This window comes from Mobula hypostoma, chromosome 3, assembly GCF_963921235.1.
Source record: "Mobula hypostoma chromosome 3, sMobHyp1.1, whole genome shotgun sequence".
NCBI classification, from domain to species: domain Eukaryota; kingdom Metazoa; phylum Chordata; class Chondrichthyes; order Myliobatiformes; family Myliobatidae; genus Mobula; species Mobula hypostoma.
Genome location: NC_086099.1, coordinates 136,675,231 through 136,697,907, shown reverse-complemented (window position 1 = coordinate 136,697,907; position 22,677 = coordinate 136,675,231). Strand labels below are relative to the sequence as shown.

At 42.7% G+C, this 22,677-nt stretch overlaps 1 protein-coding gene and 1 long non-coding RNA gene across 2 annotated transcripts in view; one reads left to right on the top strand and one right to left on the bottom strand.

The window, feature by feature from the left end:
- The window catches only part of LOC134344269 (uncharacterized), a 44,719-nt gene extending 41,325 nt beyond the window's left edge, over positions 1-3,394 (top strand). Inside the window, exons 4-5 of the long non-coding RNA XR_010017406.1 lie at positions 589-788; positions 1,475-3,394. This is a non-coding gene — a long non-coding RNA (uncharacterized LOC134344269). The remainder of the gene's footprint in view (positions 1-588; positions 789-1,474) is intronic.
- The window catches only part of agmo (alkylglycerol monooxygenase), a 403,147-nt gene that overhangs the window by 232,176 nt on the left and 148,294 nt on the right, over positions 1-22,677 (bottom strand). The gene's annotated exons all lie outside the window — the stretch shown is intronic.

The following is a 22,677-nucleotide window of genomic DNA, read 5'->3' as shown; positions in this document are numbered from 1 at the left end:
TTCCATTTGAAGACAAGTCAACTACATCTAGAATTCACTCATTATTTCAAGGCACCTGATTATTTATATGCCTTCCACTAATTAAGAAACTGCAAAAGCACAATCTCAAAAATTTAAAATAATTATTCCCTTTATCCAATCATCAAAAGATGATCTCATCTTCCTTACCATCAAATAATATCTCTTAAAAGTAAACTGAAGCCTGATGGCTAAAACCTGAAATTTCTAGTACGGAATGCAACAAGTTGTTGCCTTCCACATACATTTCTTCACTCGTGCTATTAGGTAGTTTGGCAATGCACTAGTCTCAAAGTCCAAGTAAAGTTTTATATCAAAGTAACCCTATACTACATTGAGATTAATTGTCTTGCAGGCATTAATAGAAAAATATAGAAATATAATAGAAATTATGAAATACTATCTGTAAACAAAGATTAAAAAACAATCAATGTGCAAAAGAAAAAAGATTGTGCAAATAATGAAATCAATAATACTCAGTCGTAACGTCTGTAACGTGCTGTAATATTCACTGCTAATGTAATGGCTTCTTTGTGATGTTTCACTGCTGAGGTAACGGTTTCTCTGTAGCAGCAGTGTTTGGGTTATGGCTGGAGATAACAGGACTGTGGTTGTGCATGTCAGCCAATCGGAGATTGGTGCTCTGTCTCGTGAATCTGGAAGGGTGTTTTCTCGCAGTCTTTTGTCGAGGAGAGATGAAGAGGGAGGACGCGTGTGGAGAGAGCTGGTAGACCACCGGATGGAGTGGACTGAGATCTGAGGGTCCAAAGGTCAGTAATGCTCAGAGGAGACAGAAAGTGGAAGAGTAACTACTGAGTGAGCTCCAACGTGAATTTTTGACTTTCAAAATTTTCATTACTAACCCTATATTCAGATTAAGATTCATAAAGTTCAATCATTTCATTGCATATGATGTACTGTCTGATATTTTGCATTGTGGGTTTGTAACTGAGGGTACATTACACAGCATTCACACAAATGTGATTTCCCAGTTTGGCAGGGTCAAAGGCTGTTTCCCCTAGACAAACTTTGAAAGTGAGTCAAAGTTTGTCAAAGTTTTAGATGACATGGTGAATTTATATTTTCTGGCACTCTCCACCTCTGATCCCTGAATGAGGACAGACTCCTGGACCACCAGCTTCTTCCTCCTATAGTCAATAATCAGCTCTTTGCCTTTACAGATGTTGAGTGAGAAGTTGTTTTCGTGGCACCATTCAACTAGTGCCACCAACAAACTTAAATACGGCATTGGAGCTGTACTTAGTTAAACAATCATTGGTATAAAGTGAATAAATTGAGCACTAAACACACAGCCTTGCGATGCACCTGTGCCCATGGTGAGTGTGGAGGAGATGTTGTTTCCAATCTGTTGCAAGAAAACAATGTAAGTGCTAAGAGAAAAGGTTGCTGCTGGGTTTGGTGTAAAAATGATGCTGAAATATTTCATTTTAAATAGGTTGACTGACGAAGTGGTACGATGGTGGGTTCGGCAGGGAGTAACACCTAGCAACCTGACACTGCATCAAGAAGATCTGCTTGGTTTAGTCATTGACCAATAAACAAAATACTTATTACTTGCACTGTGCTTTCAAGGCAACGTTAATGCACATTTATAGCTGAATGCACCACGTTAACATGCCTCTCACTTAAGAAACTTTGCTAAAGTGTTATCTCTAAAAAGTATTTCAAAAGCATTCTCGAAGTCTCAATAAAAAAAATTGTAACACCCTCATTGACCCAGGAGAAGTTGCTGGACTGTGACAAGATAAATGGGGGAGGAGCGACCAGGGAGGCACCAACTACATTGTGTCATTGTGATGGGAGTATGTAGAAGCCATATTCGTAAAGCAGGACTGTTACGTACCTCGTGGATATCTTGTGACTGTTTTATGACCTTGATGTAATTCAGTATCTTGTGAGCATGATGTAATGATCTTGTGATAGTGGGGTGATGTAATTTCCCCACCAGTGTGAGGTCACGTGATGACATGTTCTCAATAGGTATATAACTGGAAACCCCTGTTGTTACGCAGTTGATTCATTGTTTAATTCATCAGTTACTCCGTTATGCTGTGTATTCGTCTCATGATGCAGTTTCGTTTTAAAGTGGAGTTTTATTTTCTATTCTAAGTCTAGTATTGGAGAGTGAAGACCTTACTAAAGTACGGGAACCTGAAGGATTGAGGAAGGTTGTTGTCGCTTGGCGGTTTCACAAAGGATCGACCTGATTGAATCTTTGTTCAGAAATAGTGACCTGCATCTGAGATAACTCCTGTAAGATCAGGAAGGTTTGTGCAGTGTTCATTCGCCAGGAAAAGGTCAGTTCCTTTAAACCGTTTTATCTCCTTCGTCGTGAATCCTTTGGAGAATCAGCAGTAACGTCACGTCTTTGAAGAAATCTATTTCAGAGAAGTCCCTCCTTATTGACTGTGTATATCACTTGGACTTTCGAATTTACCATTTTAACACTGTGATCAAATTTACCACTTTAAGACTGTTCGAATTTACCACTTTAAGAACTGTTCCAGAGTTGCCGTATAGCAGCTAACTTCCGGCTAAGTTAGTCGTTTGAATACTTTTCGCTATTGTTGAGCAATTTAATAAATGTTGATGTTTTTTAATAAAACCTGACTCAATTCTATATTCATTTGTTGCTGATGATGAGACAGGACCAACACACTAATCTCAAACCAAAGCTCCAAGCCCCACCACATTCCTAAACAGACAGCAGCTGCTAAAGGAGAAACCAACCATTAACCATAACCACCACTTACTCTTTCCCACACTGCATCAAAATATGTGTATCCCCAATCAGCCTCTACAGCCACCTGAGGAACAACTAATAGACAACCACTTAGGAGAACATCATACTAAACCTGAGTGATCGCACTGCCGACCTAGCAAAACAGAGGCCCAAAACGATCCATCAATCCCTTCTGCTCAACTGCTTCAACTTGTTCTTTCGTTGAACAAATTTTCTGGCATCTCAGTTTATCCACTTCCTTCAAGTAATTGACACCATCTTCATCATCTCGTACTGCATCTATGTGGAATATTCCTTGAGTCAGCCCTATTCACATCCCCTCCTTCATCTCTTTTTCCTGTCTGTTGTGGTCCAAACTGTAGAAAGCAAACACATACATCTAGCGGACCCCTCTACCACCACTCTGCTCCGTCTAGCGGAATTAGTCCTTACTCTTAATAATTTCTCCTTTGGCTCCTCCCACTTCCTCCAAACTAAAGCTGCAGCTATGGGCACCCGTATGGTTCCCAGCTATGCCTGCCTTTTTGTTGGCTTTGTGGAACAGTCCATGTTCCAAGCCTATACTGGTAACTGTCCCCCACTTTTCCTTTGCTACTTCGACAACTGCATTGGCACTGCTTCCCGCACGCATATTGAGCTCGTTGACTTCATTAACTTTGCCTCCAACTTTCACCCTGCCCTCAAGTTTACCTGGTCCATTTCCGACACCCTCCCTCCCCTTTCTAGATCTTTCTGAATCTATCTCTGGAGACAGATTATCTACTGATGTCTACTATAAGTCTACTGACTCTCACAGCTATCTGGACTATTCCTTTTCTCACCCTGTCTCTTGCAAAAATGCCATCCCCTTCTCACAATGTCTCCGCCGCATCTGCTCTCAGGATGAGGCTTTTCATTCCAGGACAAGGGAGATGTCCTCCTTTTTTAAAGAAAGGGGCCTCCCTTCCTCCACCATCCACTCTGCTCTCAAACGCATCTCCCCCATTTCACGTACATCTGCTCTCACTCCATCCTCCCACCACCCCACTAGGAATAGGGTTCCCCTGGTCCTCACCTACCACCCGACCAGCCTCCGGGTCCAACATATTATTCTCCGTAACTTCCACCACCTCCAATGGGATCCCACCACTAAGCACATCTTTCCCTCCCCCCCCCCACTTTCCGCAGGGATCGCTCCCTACGCGACTCCCTTGTCCATTCGTCCCCCCCATCCCTCCCCACCGATCTCCCTCCTGGTACTTATCCTTGTAAGTGGAACAAGTGCTACACATGCCCTTACACTTCCTCCCTCACCACCATTCAGGGCCCCAGACAGTCCTTCCAGGTGAGGCGACACTTCACCTGTGAGTCGGCTGGGGTGATATACTGCGTCCAATGCTCCTGATGTGGCCTTCTATATATTGGCCAGACCTGATGCAGACTGGGAGATCGTTTCACTGAACACCTACGCTCTGTCCGCTAGAGAAAGCAGGGTCTCCCAGTGCCCACATATTTTAATTCCACATCCCATTCTCATTCTGCTATGTCTATCCACGGCCTCCTCTACTGTAAAGATGAAACCACACTCAGGTTGGAGGAACAACACCTTATATTCCGTCTGGGTAGCCTCCAACCTGATGGCATGAACATTGACTTCTCAAACTTCCGCTAATGCCCCACCTCCCCCTCGTACCCCATCCGTTATTTGTTTATAGACACACATTCTTTTTCTCTCTCTCCTTTTTCTCCCTCTGTCCCTCTCACTATACCCCTTGCCCATCCTCTGGATTCCCCCCCCCCTTTTCTTTCTCCCTAGGCCTCCTGTCCCATGATCCTCTCATATCCCTTTGCCAATCAACTGTCCAGCTCTTGGCTCCATCCCTCCCCCTCCTGTCTTCTCCTATCATTTTGGATCTCCCCTCCCCCTCCCTCTTTCAAATCTCTTACTAGCTCTTCTTTCAGTTAGTCCTGACGAAGGGTCTCGGCCTGAAACGTCGACTGTACCTCTTCCTAGAGATGCTGCCTGGCCTGCTGCGTTCACCAGCAACTTTGATGTGTGTGGCACATATTAGGTGATCGTTTTGCAGAGCACCTGCTCTCAGTCTGTACGGGTGGTCTTAAAATTCCTGTTGCATGACACTTTGATCTTCATCCCACTCCTGTTCTAACCTGTTTATGTGACCTCTTCCACTGCTATCATGAGGCCCAATCTGATCTAGAGGAGCAACACTTCCTTTCTATTTTGCAACCTTCTGGAATTAACAGTGGACATTGAATTTGACAATTCTCTCATTGTTTCCCATTATCATGCTCAAGTTCCTTCTGCACCTTGTTTCTTTAAAACTTATCACCTGATCTACAGTCTTTCGTCTCACACCTTCCGTCAAATCTACTTTTCAAACTGAACCCTTTCTAGGCTTCCCTAGTTCTCGGAAAGGGTCCCTGATCCAACATGTTCATTTTTTTTCTCCCTTTCCACGGATGCTGCTTAACTGGTTGAGTTTTTCCAGCACTTTGTCTTAGGCTCCAACATCTACAGTTTCATTAATTTCCCATAGTATACTAAATCAAGAAAGTAAATCTAAACCTCTATATCCTCATAATCCATTTTAAGTCCTCAACTGGGGATTTCTGTCCATTTCCAAATCACACATGTCAGGAAGGATTGAAGCCTTAGTGAAGATGCAGAAGAGATTTACTAAAATACCATGGTAAATGTCAAGATTCAAATCATGTCGAGAAACCAATGAATCTACCGCTGTGAAGATGAATACATTATAAGAGTGCTCAGCTGCATAACTTGTTTTGATAGCCTTTACTTGTTCTGTTTCCAGTGGATCAGCAACTGAGGAACACAGATTTACTGTAAGTGCAGTGAAAATAAAAAGCAGAAAAAAAATCCCAATCTATATTATTCTAAAAGTGATTCCGAGATGTTGAAAGCCCAATAAAAACAAAAAAAGGTTACTTTCAAATAAAATTTGATAAATGCTTGAAGGAGGGGAAGAAGTCAATGTTGTGGGGAAAAAGAAGGGAATGAAGAGAAACTGTTTTTCCCAGGGAGTGGTGAATCTGTGGAATTCTCTGTCCAGGGAAGCAGCTGAGGCTTCTTCATTAAATATATTTAAGATACAGTTAGATAGATTTTTACATAGTAAGGGAATTAAGGGTTAAGGGGAAAAAGCAGGTAAATGGAGCTGAGTTTACAGACAGATCAGCCATGATCCTATTGAATGGCGGGGCAGGCTCGATGAGCCGGATGGCCCACTCCTGCTCCTATTTCTTATGTTCTTATGTTATGAATGTGACTCATAAGATAGCTCTTTGAAAGCACTGGCACAGACAGTGGACCAAGTGGCCACAATGTGAGCTGCACTGTTGATCTGCAGAATAAGTTATAAATTTAGATCTACAACACTGAAGCACTCTGACAATATTATGCTTTGCCCACAGAAGAACACTGACTAAACTTCTCTGGGAATTTTTTGGCCATGAAATATCTTGAATACTCGAAGGACGTGAATACAAATGTTTTCCTTCTGAAGTGTCAGCCTAGATTATATGTACAATTCCCATGGGAAGCTGAGGGAAGAAAATACAACAAGAATAACTAGCTGTGTAAAATTTGACACAGGAATACTTCACTCCAACAGTGGAAAATTGGAAAAGGACTTTCATTTCCCAGCTCTAACATTCTTCATATTGATGAGTAAAAAACACTCAACTAATATACTCTTTAACATTTGCACAAATTTTTCTTCTCTCTGCAGATCTATACACAGTTAAAATTTGTGTAGGTTGATTTCCTGAAATTTGGTAATTTGAGGAAGTTTAAGTTACTAAACATCACCCACTGTGTGGAAGTTCCTTGGGACTGGCTCCAAAAAAATTACAGAAGTTCTTCAGCAGAGGATTTTGATTTGCAACTCCAACACATCAAGTGGAGGAAGCATTATGCAACTGCAAGGAGAATATAACCAATTTTTCTCCAATAAAATAAATCCAATGCTGAGCTCAGTCAGAACAAGCATGAAATCAAATGGAATTTTAGAACGGGAGTATTTTTTTCCAGCATTTGGAAATTGTATCATATTTTGCAACATTAATCAGGCCCAATCAGCGAGTCTGGATCAAACATCACAGAACCAAATTTAACTATGTGATTTGTTGGATATTGTATACATTAGCAATTTTCAGCCTCAGCTTCAGAGAAAAAATATAACAATTTCTGCAGCAGATTGTGTTCCAAATGGGATTTTCAGTTTGTCAGCCCTTTTCATTTTTAAACTTTAAAATGGTGTTGGTTGATTTATGAGCATTATGGCTTAGAATCACAGGAAATAAGTTCTGTGATGCAAAGCTTGTTTTATTCACTGTGTAATGGTATGTGACTATCAGAGCTCCACAGGAAAGAGAACCTAATTCGATTGAGAGCTGGACTTGTGCATTAAATTCTGCCAAAGGCTTTAAAGTTTTAACTAAGCTGCTATGATCATTAAAGAGAGACTGGGGCCGCTTTCACCAGCAGTTTGGAAATGATCTTTTAAATCCAGCAATTCTCAGATCAGATTTATTATAAAAGTCACAATATTCCCTTATGTTCATTTCACAGAAGAAACCTTCTACTAGTTCAAGAGGGGAAACAATTTTCTTCTTTTTGAAAACTTTTTATTTAAAGTTTAATGGGCATAATTGAGAAGAACAAATCTGATATACACGTGAGACTAAACTAAAATACTATTATGCAAGTTTCTCCTGGTCAAGGCAGTGGTCTCATCTCATTCTCTCTCTGGACATCCCTTACCTTCTTCTTTGTCCTTTCTCCTGCTTCTATTAAGAGTCTGAAGGGTGAAAACCTGTAAATCTCAGATTATTACATCACAAATGGAAAGCATCAAGAATGAGTCTCTGGCTGAACCTTCATTGACATACCATGGCATTTTCCTTGTTTAGCTACTGTTCAGATGATGCAACTTTGGAGCAATGAAGCCATTACAGTAAGCTTGAGAGTGGCTGTGCTTGCAATATTAATTATCCATACATATGTATTATAAGTTTAATTCTAATTCTTTCATACAATAGTCTCTGCCTTTTCAGGTCACCTGTCTACCATTTCTGCCACCTACAATATGATTGCATCCACAAATAAGTTTGGATTCTTTTTTCTTCCCTCCCTGATGAACAATTCTCTTAAGGATGCTATTAGCTCCTATACCAGTGCAATCACATCAAAGTGATACTAATCTCTCTACTTCCTTCATATACCCCTCCCCAAGCTTTAATTAGCTGAACATTTGTCATAAATTCCTCAAACTAATATTAAGAAGAATGCTGAAACTGTATCAACAACCTATCCAGCTACTGAAAGACTCCCTGCGAGGTTCAATCCCAATCAATAGGGGTGAGGATTGAGGACTCTAATTCAATCACTCGGAGATTAGTGGTGCGAAGTGTTCTTAGAATGTCTACCACTGAGAGGCAGGCTTCCCATAAGGTTCTCAATGACTCTTCTGAGGCCATAATATGGCAAAGCAATCCTTATTCACCAACTAATCCATCAGCCTAAGGAAGAAAATCAATATCTTACTCATAGCCTTAAAACTTGCCAGGAATGTCACAGTTGGATTGCACCATAATTGAAAAAGCTAACTGTCACTGCCCTAGTGCCAAGAAACCTGGTAAGTGGCAACTTCACTCCAAGTTCTCCTACTTTTTAAATATTGCTCCCTCCATCAGACAAGTGCTTTGAGTAAATTACTTTCCTCCTAATAGTCGCACTTCTCCACAGTGGCTCAATACCAAGAGTTTGCACACCACAAGCATGCTATAAGTCTAAATCTGCTGAAACCATTAGGGAAACACCAGTGAGTGATTAAATAACCATTTCTTATAAAGAGAGGGACACAGTTGGGTGCCTCTGCTCAGACTTTATTTGTTACGTTTCACATTAGGTCACCAGATGTGATGTTAGGGTGTCTATAACAACAATACTGGGCTGGCAATGGGCAACAGATCCTCATAGCCCTTCTCATCCTCTATATTGTCTTAATCTGTCGACAAGCAATGAATCCCTTGACCTCCCTCCCCTTTACAAACATTTCTCCACCACATCATCACTGCCATTGATGGCAGTAGTTTGACATCATCGCCATGGATGGCCTCCCAGGCTGCAAATAGATCTTTGCCTGAGAGAAAGAGACAGCAATTGAAAATTGATAGTTGTAACAGTACAGGAGGCCATTCAGCCCATTTGATATGTGCCATTTCTGGGGAAGCAATCCCACTAGTCCCCTTCGAATGCTCTTTGCTTCCCTGTAACCTGCAAATTGTCTTTCACACATGGCCATTGACTCTTTTACTCATTAATCTGCAGTACCCTAATCTAAATTACAGTAGCCTATGAACCAACCAGTATACCTTTGTGATGAGGGAGGAAACCTTAGGACTCAGAGGAAACCCACATGGGAAAAGACAAATTATGAAACTCTGCAGACAGCACCCCAAGGTAAGATCAAACACAAGCCCATGAAGCAATGAGGCAGCAGTACAAACTGCAGTGTATAAGCGACATGCCAGTCAGATGGAATGATTAACAAGTGTATGTACCTACAAGAACTGATGATCAAACTTTTCCTGTCCCCCTTGATAGTTCCCCAAAACCCAGGGAAATTCATCCAGTCAAATTAGGAGCCAAGTTATAAATAATTTTGAAATACATTTTCAGCATCTCCCATGAAAATTAATTGCATAAGTTCTCAGCTGTATCTAAATAGAAAACCTTAGACTTGATGAGGTTTCTTGGCAGTATCCAAAACCTTTTCTGTTATACCTAGAAAAGAGCTTATTGGAACCTAACTGCATTCCAACTTTCCTTTTTCTTGAGGCTTGCATTTCCCTAAGTGCCCCTGCAGCTGTCGTGAAAGCTGTAGAGAATACTGCAGTACAGAACAGGATGGTAAATAGCCTTGCAGCACAGTAACCTTTGAGCTTTCGGAATAAAATCAATTCCACAATGAAAGCCTGAAATAAGCAAAATCTCGACAAGGTACATCTATTTACATTCCCAGCAGACACAGTTAGCAAACCCTGCTTTATTTTCTTTCATAAGTAATGGCAAAGTTTATCCAAGCACATCTAACACTGAATATACGTAATGCCTGGCATTTAAATTATTGAGGGATCTTTACAGAAATCAACATTAACAGTCGAGTGCGATACAGAGGAAATGCCATACTTTCAGAAAAGCAGCCTTTTTGTTTGAGATATGGAACCAAGCCTACACTAGATCTCTGGTTATCCCCAGCATCTGGCAAAAATGTAATCCTCAATTACCAGTACTAATGAGAGATACAGTAGTATGCAAAAGTTTGGGCACCCCGGTCAAAATTTCTGTTACTGTGAATAGCTAAGTGAGTAGAAGATGAACTGATCTCCAAAAGTCATAAAGTTAAAGATGAAACATTCTTTTCAACATTTTAAGCAAGATTAATGTATAATTTTTGTTTTGTACAATTTTAGAATTAAAAAAAGGAAAGGAGCACTATGCAAAAGTTTGGGCACCCCAAGAGATTTGAGCTCTCAGATAACTTTTACCAAGGTCTCAGACCTTAATTAGTTTGTTAGGGCTATGGCTTGTTCACAGTCATCGTTAGGAAAGGCCAGGTGATGCAAATTTCAAAGCTTTATAAATACCCTGACTCCTCAAACCTTGTCCCAACAATTAGCAGCCATGGGCTCCTCTAAGCAGCTGCCTAGCACTCTGAAAATTGAAATAAATGATGCCCACAAAGCAGGAGAAGGCTATAAGAAGACAGCAAAGCATTTTCAGTTAGCCGTTTCCACAATTCATAATGTAATTAAGAAATGGCAGTTAACAGGAACGGTGGAGGTCAAGTTGCGGTCTGGAAGACCAAGAAAACTTTCTGAGACAACTGCTCGTAGAATTGTTAGAAAGGCAAATCAAAACCCCCATTTGACTGCAAAAGACCTTCAGGGAGATTTAGCAGACTCTGGAGTGGTGGTGCACTGTTCTACCGTGCAGTGACATCTGCACAAATATGACCTTCATGGATGAGTCATCAGAAGAAAACCTTTCCTGCATCCTCACCATAAAATTCAGCGTCAGAAGTTTGCAAAGGAACATCTAAACAAGCCTGATATATTTTGGAAACAAGTCCTGTGGACTGATGAAGTTAAAATAGAACTTCTTGGCCGCAATGAGCAAAGGTATGTTTGGAGAAAAAAGGGTGCAGAATTTCATGAAAAGAACACCTCTCCAACTGTTAAGCATGGGGGTGGACCATTCACGCTTCTGGCTTGCGTTGCAGCCAGTGGCACAGGGAACATTTCACTGGTAGAGGGAAGAATGAATTCAATTAAATACCAGCAAATTCTGGAAGCAAACATCACACCGTCTGTAAAAAAGTTGAAGATGAAAAGAGGATGACTTCTACAACAGGATGATAATCCTAAGCACACCACAAAATCCACAATGGACTACCTCAAGAAGCGCAAGCTGAAGGTTTTGCCATGGCCTTCACAGTCCCCCAACCTAAACATCATTGAGAATCTGTGGATAAACCTCAAAAGAGCAGTGCATGCAAGACAGCCCAAGAATCTCACAGAACTAGAAGCCTTTTACAAGGAAGAATAGGAGAAAATCCCCCAAACAAGAATTGAAAGACTCTTAGCTGGCTACAGAAAGTGTTTACAAGCTGTTATACTTGCCAAAGGGGTGTTACTAAGTACTAACCATGCAGGGTGCCCAAACTTTTACTTTGGGCCCTTTTCCTTTTTTATTATTTTGAAACTGTAAAAGCTGGAAATAAAAAAGTAATCTTGCTTAAAATATTAAAGAAATGTGTCATCTTTAACTTTATGCCTTTTGGAAATCAGGTCATCTTTTACTCACTTAACTTTTCACAGTCACAGAAATTTTGACCAGGGGTGCCCAAACTTTTGCATGCTACTGTACCTAGTCATTGTTTGTGGGAAATTGCTACTTTTTGTACAATGACAACAGTAACTACATTAAAAAATACTTCATTGGCCACAAAGAGCTTTGGGTTATCTTGAAAGAGATGGGAAAGGCATGTGGCTTTCTGCAAGTCATTGTTACTTGTTCATGTAATGAGAAGGTTTGTTCACGAGTACAAAGAAGAACAAAATAATTGTGAGTCCGGATCCACTACAGCACAAAGACAATATAATAAAATAAAGAAAACAGTAATAAAAACACAATAAATATAAATACCTACTTTCTCCTTGGCATTACAGGGCTGCAAAGGAAAGAGCCATCAGGACCGTCACAGAGGCTGCTGAGCAAACCTCCAGAAGGCTATTGATCAAGAGGTGTAACATTTGGACCAATACAGCTGAGACATGAACCAGGGTATGATCAACCCTGGCTGGGTCGCCTGGGCGAGAGTGGTTGACATTGAAAGAGCTGAAACACTCGATGACCCCAAGTTACATCACTGATGATGTGTCCCAGCGCATCATAGAATATACTCAGCATTATACACTGTAGGTTCATTATATGTCCATAAAGTATATAAAGCACAGAAATATCGGTACCTAAGGTGACTCCAACAGGAAATGATGAAGTGTTGGTGGTGGGGAGTGTGGAGGAGTGGGTTCATGGGTGGAGTTGTTGATCAGCCTTACAGTTTGGATTTGGGCAACTGGTTTTAGTTTTTGTTGGACTGAAGATCATGGCCTCTCTTTGGGGGCTTTGTTATTGCTTGCTTGGTGGGTGGTGGGTGCTGATGCTTCCTGCTGGAATAAGTGTGTGGGGGGGGGGAGACAGTTGATGCTTTGCAGCTGCTTCTGCATGGGAGTGGGGAGATGGGGGCTTTGGGGTTTTAATGCTTTTGCCATTCACTCTTTTCAGTTCTCTTCTTTTCATGGATGTTTGTGAAGAGCAAGAATTTCAGATTGTATACTGTATACAGTCTCTGATATTAAATGGAATCACTGAACCATTGGGTTATTACCCCTCAGACATCAGACTCCTGAAACAGTGTGGAAATCTGCACTTGATTCGTTAGACTGTTTCTACAACCCATGCACTCACTTTTCAGGACTCTTCAATATTTATTTCTTATTTAATTATTTTTTTTGTATTCGCACAGTTCATTGTCTTTTGCACATTGGCAGCTTGTCTGTCCTGTCAAGGGCAGTCTTTCATTGATTCCACGGTGACATATATGTACTTGATAAAAAATTTGCTTTGAACTTTGTCTTGCTGATATTGAGGAATAAGTTCAATCGCAAGCAACAGAAAATCTGCAGATGCTGGATCTGTTGAAGGGTCTCGGCCCGAAACGTCGACTGTACTTTAGGATGTGTTGTCATTGGAGAGAGTCCAGAGGAGGTTCACGAGGATGATTACAGGAATGAAGGGGTTAACATATGAGCAGCATTTGGCAGCTTTAGGCCTGTATTCACTGGAATTTAGAAGAATACGGGGGGGATCTCATTGAAACCTACCAAATGTTAAAGGACTAGAAAGGGTGGATGTAGAGAAGATGTTTCCTATGGTGGGAGTATCCAGAACGAGAGGCCACAGCCTCAAAATTAGAAACACAGAAAACCTACAGCACAATACAAGCCCTTCGGACCACAATGCTGTGCCAAACATGTACTTATTTTAAAAATTACTGAGGGTTGTCCATAGCCCTCTATTTTTCTGAGCTCCATGTACCTATCCAGAAGTCTCTGAAAAGACCCTATCGTATCCACCTCCACCACCATCGCTGGCAGTCCATTCCATGCCCTCACCATCCTCTGCGTAAAAAACTTGCCCCTAACATCTCCTCTGTACCTACTTCCAAACACCTTAAAACTATGCCCTCTCATGTTAGCCATTTCAGCTCTGACTATCCACACAATCAATGCCTCTCATCATGTTATACACCTCTTTTAGGTCACCTCTCAGCCTCCATCGCTCCAAGGAGAAAAGGCCAAGTTCACTCAACCTATTCTCATAGGGCATGCTCCCCAATCCAGGCAACATCCTTGTAAATCTCCTCTGCACCTTTTCTATAGTTTCCACATTGTTCCTGTAGTGAGGTGACCAGAACTTAGCACAGTACTCCAAGTGGGGTCTGACCGGGGTCCTAAATTTACCTCTCGGCTCTTAAACTCAATTCCATAGTTGATGAAGGCCAATGCACCCTATGCCTTTCTTAAGCACACTGTCAACCTGTGCAGCAGCTTTGAGTGTCCTATGAACTAGGACTCCAGGATCCCTCTGATCTTCCACACTGCCAAAAGTCTTACCCAATATTATATTCTGCTATCATATTTGACCTACCAAAATGAACCATTTCACACTTATCTGGGTTGAACTCCATCTGCCACTTCTCACCATTGGTCACCGACCTCCATGCAGAATATGACCCGTCTACAACCACTCTTTGCCTTCTGTGGGCAAGCCAACTCTGGATCCACAAAGCAAGGTCCCCTTGGATCCCATGACTCCTTACTTTCTCAATAAGCTTTGCATGCGGTACTTTATTGAATGCCTTGCCGAACTCCATAAGCACTACATCTACTGCTCCACCGTCATCAATGTGTTTAGTCACAATCAGGCTCATAAGGCATGACCTGCCTTTGACAAAGCCATGCTGACTATTCCTAATCATATTATACCTCTCCAAATGTTCATAAATCCTGCCTCTCAGGATCTTCTCAATAAACTTACCAACCACTGAAGTAAGACTCACTGGTCTATAATTTCCTGGGCTTTCTCTGCTTCCTTTCTTGAAAAAGGGAACAACATCTGCAACCCTCCAATCCTCCATAACCTCTCCCATCCTCATTGATAATGCCAGAGGCTCAGAAATCTCCTCTCTCGCCTCCCACAGTAGCCTGAGGTATATCTCATCCGGTCCCAGTGACCTATCCAAATTCATGCTTTCCTAAACCTCCAGCACATCCTCTTTCTTAATGTCTATATGCTTAAGCTTTTCAGTCTACTGTAAGTCATCCCAACAATCGCCAAGTTCCTTTTCTGTAGTGAAAACTGAGGCAAAGTATTCATTACGTACCTCCGCTATTTCTTCCGGTTCCATACACACTTTTCGACTGTCACACTTGATAGGTCCTATTCTTTCACGTCTTATCCCCTTGCTCTTCACATACTTGTAGAATGCCTTGGGGTTTTCCTTAATCCAGCCTGCCAAGGCCTTCTCATGGCCTCTTCTGGCTCTCTTAATTTCCTTCTTAAGCTCCTTCCTGTTAGCCTTATAATCTTCTAGATCTCTAACAATAGCTAGCTCTCTGAACCTTTCGTAAACTTTTCTTTTCTTCTTGACTAGATTTATTACAGCCTTTGTACACCATGGTTCCTGTACCCTACCATAACTTCCCTGTCTCATTGGAACGTATCTATGCAGAACTCCACATAAATATCCTCTGAATATTTGCCACATTTCTTCCATACTTTTCCCTGAGAATATCTGTTTCCAATTTAAGCTTCCAATTTCCTGCCTCATAATTCCCCTTACTCCAATTAAACGCTTTTCTAACTTGTCTGTTCCTATCTCTCTCAAATGCTATTGTAAAGGAGATAAAATTATGATCACTATCTCCAAAATGCTTTCCCACTGAAAGATCGGACACCTGACCAGGTTCATTTCCCAATACCACTTCAAGTACAGCCTCTCCTCTTCTCGGCTTATCCACATATTGTGTCAAGAAACCCTCCTATACACACCTAACAGTCTGAGTGCATCCCTTCTCTATCACCTGCTTATCCTTCCTCTCACACTGTCTACAAGCTTTCTCTATTTGTGAGCCAACCTCCTCTTCCCCAGTCTCTTCAGTTCGGTTCCCATCCCCCAACAATTCTAGTTTAAACTCTCCCCAGTAGCCTTAGCAAACCTCCCCGCCAGGATATTGGTCCCCCTGGGATTCAAGTGCAACCCGTCCTTTATGTACAGGTCACACCTGCCCCAAAAGGAATAGAGTGAGGTGGAGGATAAATGTGTGGCTGAGGGATTGGAGGTCCCAATGATCCAGAAATCTGAATCCCTGCGCCCTGCTCCAATCCCTCAGCCACACATTTATCCTCCACCTCACTCTATTCCTATACTCACTGTTGCGTGGCACAGGCAGTAATCCCGAGATTACTACATTTGTAATCCTGCTTCTCAACTTCCTTCCTAACTCCCTGTACTCTTTTTTTCAGGACTTCTTCCCTTTTCCTACTTATGTCATTGTACCAATATGTACCACGACCTCTGGCTGTTCTCCCTCCCACTGCAGGATATCTTGGATGCCATCTGAAACATCCTGAACCCTGGCACCTGGGAGGCAAACTACTATCCGAGTTTCTTTCGTGCATCCACAGAATCGCCTGTCTGACGCCCTAACTATAGAGTCCCCTATCACTACTGCCTTCCTCTTCCTTTCCCTAGCCTTCTGAGCCACAGGGCTGGACTCTGTGCCAGAGGCACGGCCACTGTCACTTCCCCAGGTAGGCTGTCTCCCCCAACAGTACTCAAACAGGAGTACTTATTGTTAAGGGGTACAGCCACAGGGCTACTCTCTAGTACCTGACTCTTCCCCTTCCCTCTCTTGACTGTAACCCACTTGTCTGTCTCCCACAGCCCCGGTGTGACTACCTGCCTATAACTTCTTTCTATCACCTCCTCACCCTCCCTGACCAGGCGAAGGTCATCGAGCTGCATCTCCAGTTCCCTAACTCGGTCCCTTAGGAGCTGCAGCTCGACACACCTGGTATAGATATGGCTGGCCGGGAAGCTGGGAGACTCCAGGACCTCCTACATCTGACAGCACAGAAAACTGGCCTCACACACATACTTCCTCCTTTCCACAAATAACACCAGTAAATCTACCTTGCCTCGTCCCGTTACTGCCTAAACCCGTTAAGCCAAAGCCCTATCACTCTGCTGCCTGCTCCAAACACTGCCCGCTGGATACGGCGGTCTTCTTTTTAAACCTTTCGTGCTCTACTGGCTGACGTCATGTGCTTGTGCAATCTTGCCTTTCTTTTACCCCGAGTGGTAAAAACTGCCTTGGCTCCAAAAATCAACCATTGACTCGCAGCCTTCTTGCTCCGAATCTCTGTCATTACCTGTTTTTTTTAACCTTTCATAAGCTTTTCTTTTCTTCTTGACCAGATTTTCAACAGCCTTTGTACACCACGGCTCCTGTACCCCACCATCCGTTCCCTGTCTCATTGCAACAAACCTATGCAGAATGTCACACAAGTATCCCCTGAACATTTGCCACATTTCTGCCATACACTTCCCAGAGAACATCTGTTCTCAATTAATACTTCCAAGTCCCTGCCTGATAGCTTCATATTTCCCTTTATTCCAATTAAACGCTTTCCTAACTTGTCCGTTCTGTCCCTCTCCAATGCTATGGTAAAGGAGATAGAATTATGATCACTATCTCCAAAATGCTCTCCCACTGAGAGACCTGACACCTGACCAGGTTCATTTCCCAATACCAGATCAAGTACAGCCTCTCCTCTTGTGGGCTTATCTACATATTGTGTCAGAGAACCTTCCTGAACACACCTAACAAACTCCACCCCATCTAAACCCCTTGCTCTAGGGAGATGCCAATCGATATTTGGGAAATTAAGATCTCCCATCACGATGACCCTGTTATTATTACACCTTTCCAGAATCTGTCTCCCTGTCTGCTCCTCAATGTCCCAGTTTCTATTGGGAGGTCTATAAAAAACATTCAGCAGAGTTATTGATCCCTTCCTGTTCCTAACTTCCACCCACAGAGACTCAGTTGACAATCCCTCCATGACTTCCTCCTTTTCTGCAGCCATGACACTATCTCTGATCAGCAGTACCATGCCTCTACCTCTCCTGCCTCCCTCCCTGTCCTTTCTGAAACATCTAAAGCCTGACACTCTAAGTAACCATTCCTGCCCTTGAGCCATCCAAGTCTTGTGGTCATCCAATGACTACAACATCATAGCTCCAAGTACTGATCCATGCTCTAAGCTCATCCGCTTTGCTCATGATGCTTCTTGCATTATAATAGACACACCTCAAACTATCAGTCTGTGGGAATCCCTTCTCTATCACCTGCCTATTCTCCCTCTCACACTGTTTACAAGCTCTTTCTATTTGTGAGCCAACCGCCCCTTCCTCTATCTCTTCTGTTCGGTTCCCACCTCCCAGCAATTCTCGTTTAAACTCTCCCCAACAGGCTTAGCAAACCTCCCTGCCAGGATATTGCCCTCCCTGGGATTCAAGTGCAACCCGTCCTTTTTGTACAGGTCATGCCTGTCCCAAAAGACGTCCCAATGATCCAGAAATCTGAATCCCTGCCTCGTGCTCCAATCCCTCAGCCATGCATTCATCCTCCACCTCACTCTATTCCTATACTCACTGTCGCGCGGCGCAAGCAGTAATCCCAATATTACTACCCTTGCAGCCTTACTTCGCAGCTTCTTTCCTAACTTCCTGTAGTCTGTTTTCAGGACCTTCTTCCTTTTCCTATCTATGTTGATGGTACCAGTATGTACCACGACCTCTGGCTGTTCTCCTTCCCACTTCAGGATATCGTGGACGCGATCAGAAACATCCTGGACCCTGGCACCTGGGCGGCAAACTACAATCCTGTTTCTTTTCCGCATCCACAGAATCGCCTGTCTGACCCCCTAACTATGGAGTCCCCTATCACTGCTGCCTTCTTCCTTTCCCTACACTTCTGAGCCACAGGGCCAGACTCTGTGCCAGAGGCATGGTTACTGTTGCTTCCCCCAGGTAGGCCGTCACCCCCAACAGTACTCAAACAGAAGCACTTATTGTTGAGGGGGACAACCACTGAGATATTCTCTAGTATCTGACTCTTTCCCTTCCCTCTCCTGACTGTTACCCACTTATTGATCTCTCGAGGCCCCGATGTGACTACTTACCTATAGCTCCTCTCTATCACATCCTCACTTTCCCTGACCAGTCGAAGGTCATCGAGCTGCAACTCCATTTCCCTAACCCGGTCCCTAAGGAGCTGCAGCTCGATGCACCTGGCACATATGTGGCCGTCTCCCGGACATCTCACGTCTGACACCCAGTACAGAACACCGTCCTCACAGACACACTTCCTATTCCTCACAAGTAGCTTACTCTGCCTTAAACCGTTATCGCTGATGCCCCGATGAACCAAAGCCCTCCTACTCTGTCTCTCTGTACTCTGACCCCTGCTCCTCTGATGCCCGCTCCATAAAGCTGTCTTCTTTTAAATCCTTCCTGCCCTGGTCAAACTCGCTGACGTACACGCGCTTGCGCAGTCCTGAGGGGCAATCCTTTAGAACAGAGTCAAGGAGGAATTTTCTTAGCCAGAGACTAATAAATCTGTGGAATGCTCTGCCACAGACTGTGGTGGAGGCCAAGTCTGTACGTATATTTAGGGCGGAAGTTGATCATTTCCTGATTGGTCAGGGCATCAAAGGATATGAGGAAAGGCAGGTGGATGGGGCTGACTGGGATCCGGGATCAGCCACAATGAAATGGTGGAGCAGACTCGATGGGCTGAATGGCCTAATTCTACTCCTATATCTTTTGGCCTTACTCTTTTCCACAGGTGCTGCCTGCTCTGCTGAGTTCGTCCAGCATTCTGTGTGTGTTGAGGAAGAGGTTGTTTGATTGGTGCAAGGGCTTGAGCTCTTTCACCTCCTCACTGCAGGGTGTCTCACTGTTGTTGGTGATGAGCCCCCCTCCCCACCCACCACTGTGTCATCAGCACACTTGATAACGTGATTACTTGGGAGTTTGGATGCACAGTGGTGTGTGAGCAGACTGTGCATCAATGGACTCAGCACACAGCCCTGGAGTGCACCCGCTCTGAGCATGATGGGGAAGGAGGAGCAATTGTGCATCCTCACTATCTGAGGTCTATTCCAACACCCAGTTGCACAGTGGTGAACTTGCACTGAGGAGAAGGAGTTTGCTCACCGAGCTCTATGGGACAACAATATTTGAATGTCGAAATGAAATCCAGAAGCAGCATTCTGGCATTAGTGTCCTTGTTTTCTAGATGTGTCAGGGCAAAGTGCAATACAGATGTTGTGGCATCTGTTGTACAGCAGTTCTGTCAGTAATTATATGGCAGAAATGGAGTTCTTCGTATGTGCCATCGCCACTGATGATTTGTGTCCATGCCACCAAGTGGTAGTCGATTAGTTCTGAAGCAGCGGAATTCTTTGGTAAACGGACGATGACGGCTACATGTGGGGACAGCAGTCTGGTTGAGTGAAGTGTTGAAGATGTCCATGAAGACGTCAGGGAGCTGGGGTGCCACTCCCTGAGTATTCACCCTGGGATGCTGTCCAATCTGGCCACCTTACCAGGGTAGACACTAGGCAAATTCCTTCTCACGTCTGCTGCTGTCACAGAAGATCACTGCTCAGCTGGGGGAGTGGGGGGTGGGGTCCGTGGGTAGCTTTTGAGGCATTTTGTTGTGTTGCATGTCTCGGAACGTGCATAAATCACCAAGCAATATTTTCTAAAAGTTGAAAATCCACAACAAAATACTTCTTAATTAAACGTCAATGACCTGAACTGTTTCTCTTTTTACGGTTGTTGCTGCTCGACCCATAGATTTCCTGCATCTTCTGTTTACCTGACATTAAGGACAATCTGAAGTGCTTTCTGATAACCAATTTGCTTCTTCAAAAAACAATAATACTCCTTCAGGTCATTCATAGATATTTCTTAAATGTTGTGATTATGAATCAATGCAGTGAAGAGAGAACAAATTACAAAGCATCTTCAATGACCATCCAAGGTGAAATATAAATGTGAAAACACTGAGGAAACTTCCTCATCAAAGCACTTTTAAAATGTGCCAAGGAGCTAAGAAATTCACAGGTTAAAGACTTGTCTCCCACTTTATAAACATTTACTTCCCATCATAAATTATGTATAAGCTTCAATCAAATGACACCCAGCTGTATAAATAATATATTCTTAGTGTTCTTCAATTCTGCTACATTCTCATTTCCAGCACTGTACAGAACTCACTCAGGGACATGAAGCAAGGCAATTATTTCAATGATGGAGTGAACTCTGTCCCCAGTACCTGGAGGCCTCACAGGAGCTATGAAAATTGTTGCAGAGTAAAGCACAAATATAACAATGAATTATGACCAGACAGAATCTACATGGTTTTAAATTAAATCATCACTGTTTAAGACAAATATGGTATATAAAATTCTGCACAGTTTATTGCAGGCAAGCTGCAGAAATGAAATGCAGAATGCCTGACTGAAAGGCAGAAGGCCCATGTGAATTCCATATGAAATTATTATGTCTAAATCCATATGCTAATATCATGCGTTCTCAGATCTTCAGTAAAAATATAAATGTCTCTAATGATGAAGAAGCACATGTTTCTTAGTAACTGGAAGAGCAAACAAACATGCACTTACAGTGCCTCGAAAAAGTCAGCCCCCACAGCTCTTTTCACATTTTAATAGCTCAATTTCTAAATTTAAAATATATTGATGTAGGATTTTTTGAGCTTATTTACAAAACTGTGCATCATGCCAAATCAAAAAATTCCAAAACCCGTCAACAATTTACTAAAAATTAAAAATCAAAATTGTAAGGCTGAAAATGTATCCATCCCCTTTGTAATTACTGTACCTCGCTAAATTTCCTCGGGTGCAAATACAGGTATTACCTTACCAACTCACTCAATCGGTTGATGTAAGAATTGAAGGATTAACTGCTTTCAATGAATTCAGCAGAATAAATACACCCTCTTACTGTAAGCTCCAACAGTATGGTAGATTCTCAACAGACCAAACCAAAATGAAGACAAAAGAGCATTCAAGACAAGTCAGGGAAATGATAATAGTGAAGCACAAATCTGGGGAAGGGTACAAGACCATCTCAAAGTCACCCTATGTACCTCAGAGCTCAGTGCAATGCCTGGTGAAAAACTGGAAAAAATATGAAACCACAGGCACTCTGCCCAAGTCACGCTGCCCCACAAAGAGGTTATTTACGGAAGAGTGACAAGGAAGAAGTCCTGGCTAAAAAATAGCAGACCCTTGCCCATAAAAACTTTGTAAAGCGTCACTTAGAAGATACTGTAAAGATGTGGAAGAAGATCTAGTGGTCAGATGAGCCTAAAGTGGAACTTCTTGGCCTCAACACTAAGCAGTACATGTGCTATAATTCTAATACTGCACATCAGCCAAGTAACACCATCCCTACTTATAGTGGAAGTAGCATCAAGCTATGGGGATGCTTTTCAGCAGCAGGAACTGGAAATGAGTTCAGAATTGATGGGAAGATGAATACTGCTAAATACAGAGAGATCCCAAATAAAAATCTCCTAGCATCTGCCAGAAAGCTTAAAGTGGGGAGGAGGTTCATCTTTCAGCAGGGCACTGCCAGAGCAGCCATGGAGTGGTTTCAAATGAAGAAAATTGATGCCTTTGAGTGTCAGAGTCCCGACTCTAACCCAATCAAACATCTTTGGCAAGACCTCAAGGTTGCTGTCCACTGCCGCTCCCCAACTAACCTGGCACAGTTTAACCAATTTTGCAAGGAGGAATGAGCAAGCCTTGCTCCATCATGTTGTGCAAAGGTAATGGAGACTTATCCAGCCAGACTGCTGGCTATAATAGCCATGAGAGGCACTTTACCTGAGTACTGAGCAAAGAGGGATGAATACTTTTGAACTGCTGACATCTCCGTTTTGGAATTTTTAGTTTCTCATGCTTTACAATTTTCCCTTTTTTTGGGCTCTACTGTGAAAAAAGGAACATGCGATTCAAAAATAAAAAATTCTCAGCTAAATTGATCAAAATCTCTGGTTGTAATACTCATTTATGTGAACAAATAGTTGGGGGCCGAATACTTTTGCAAGGCACTCTATACTGTGTCTTTCACACTTAGACTGTT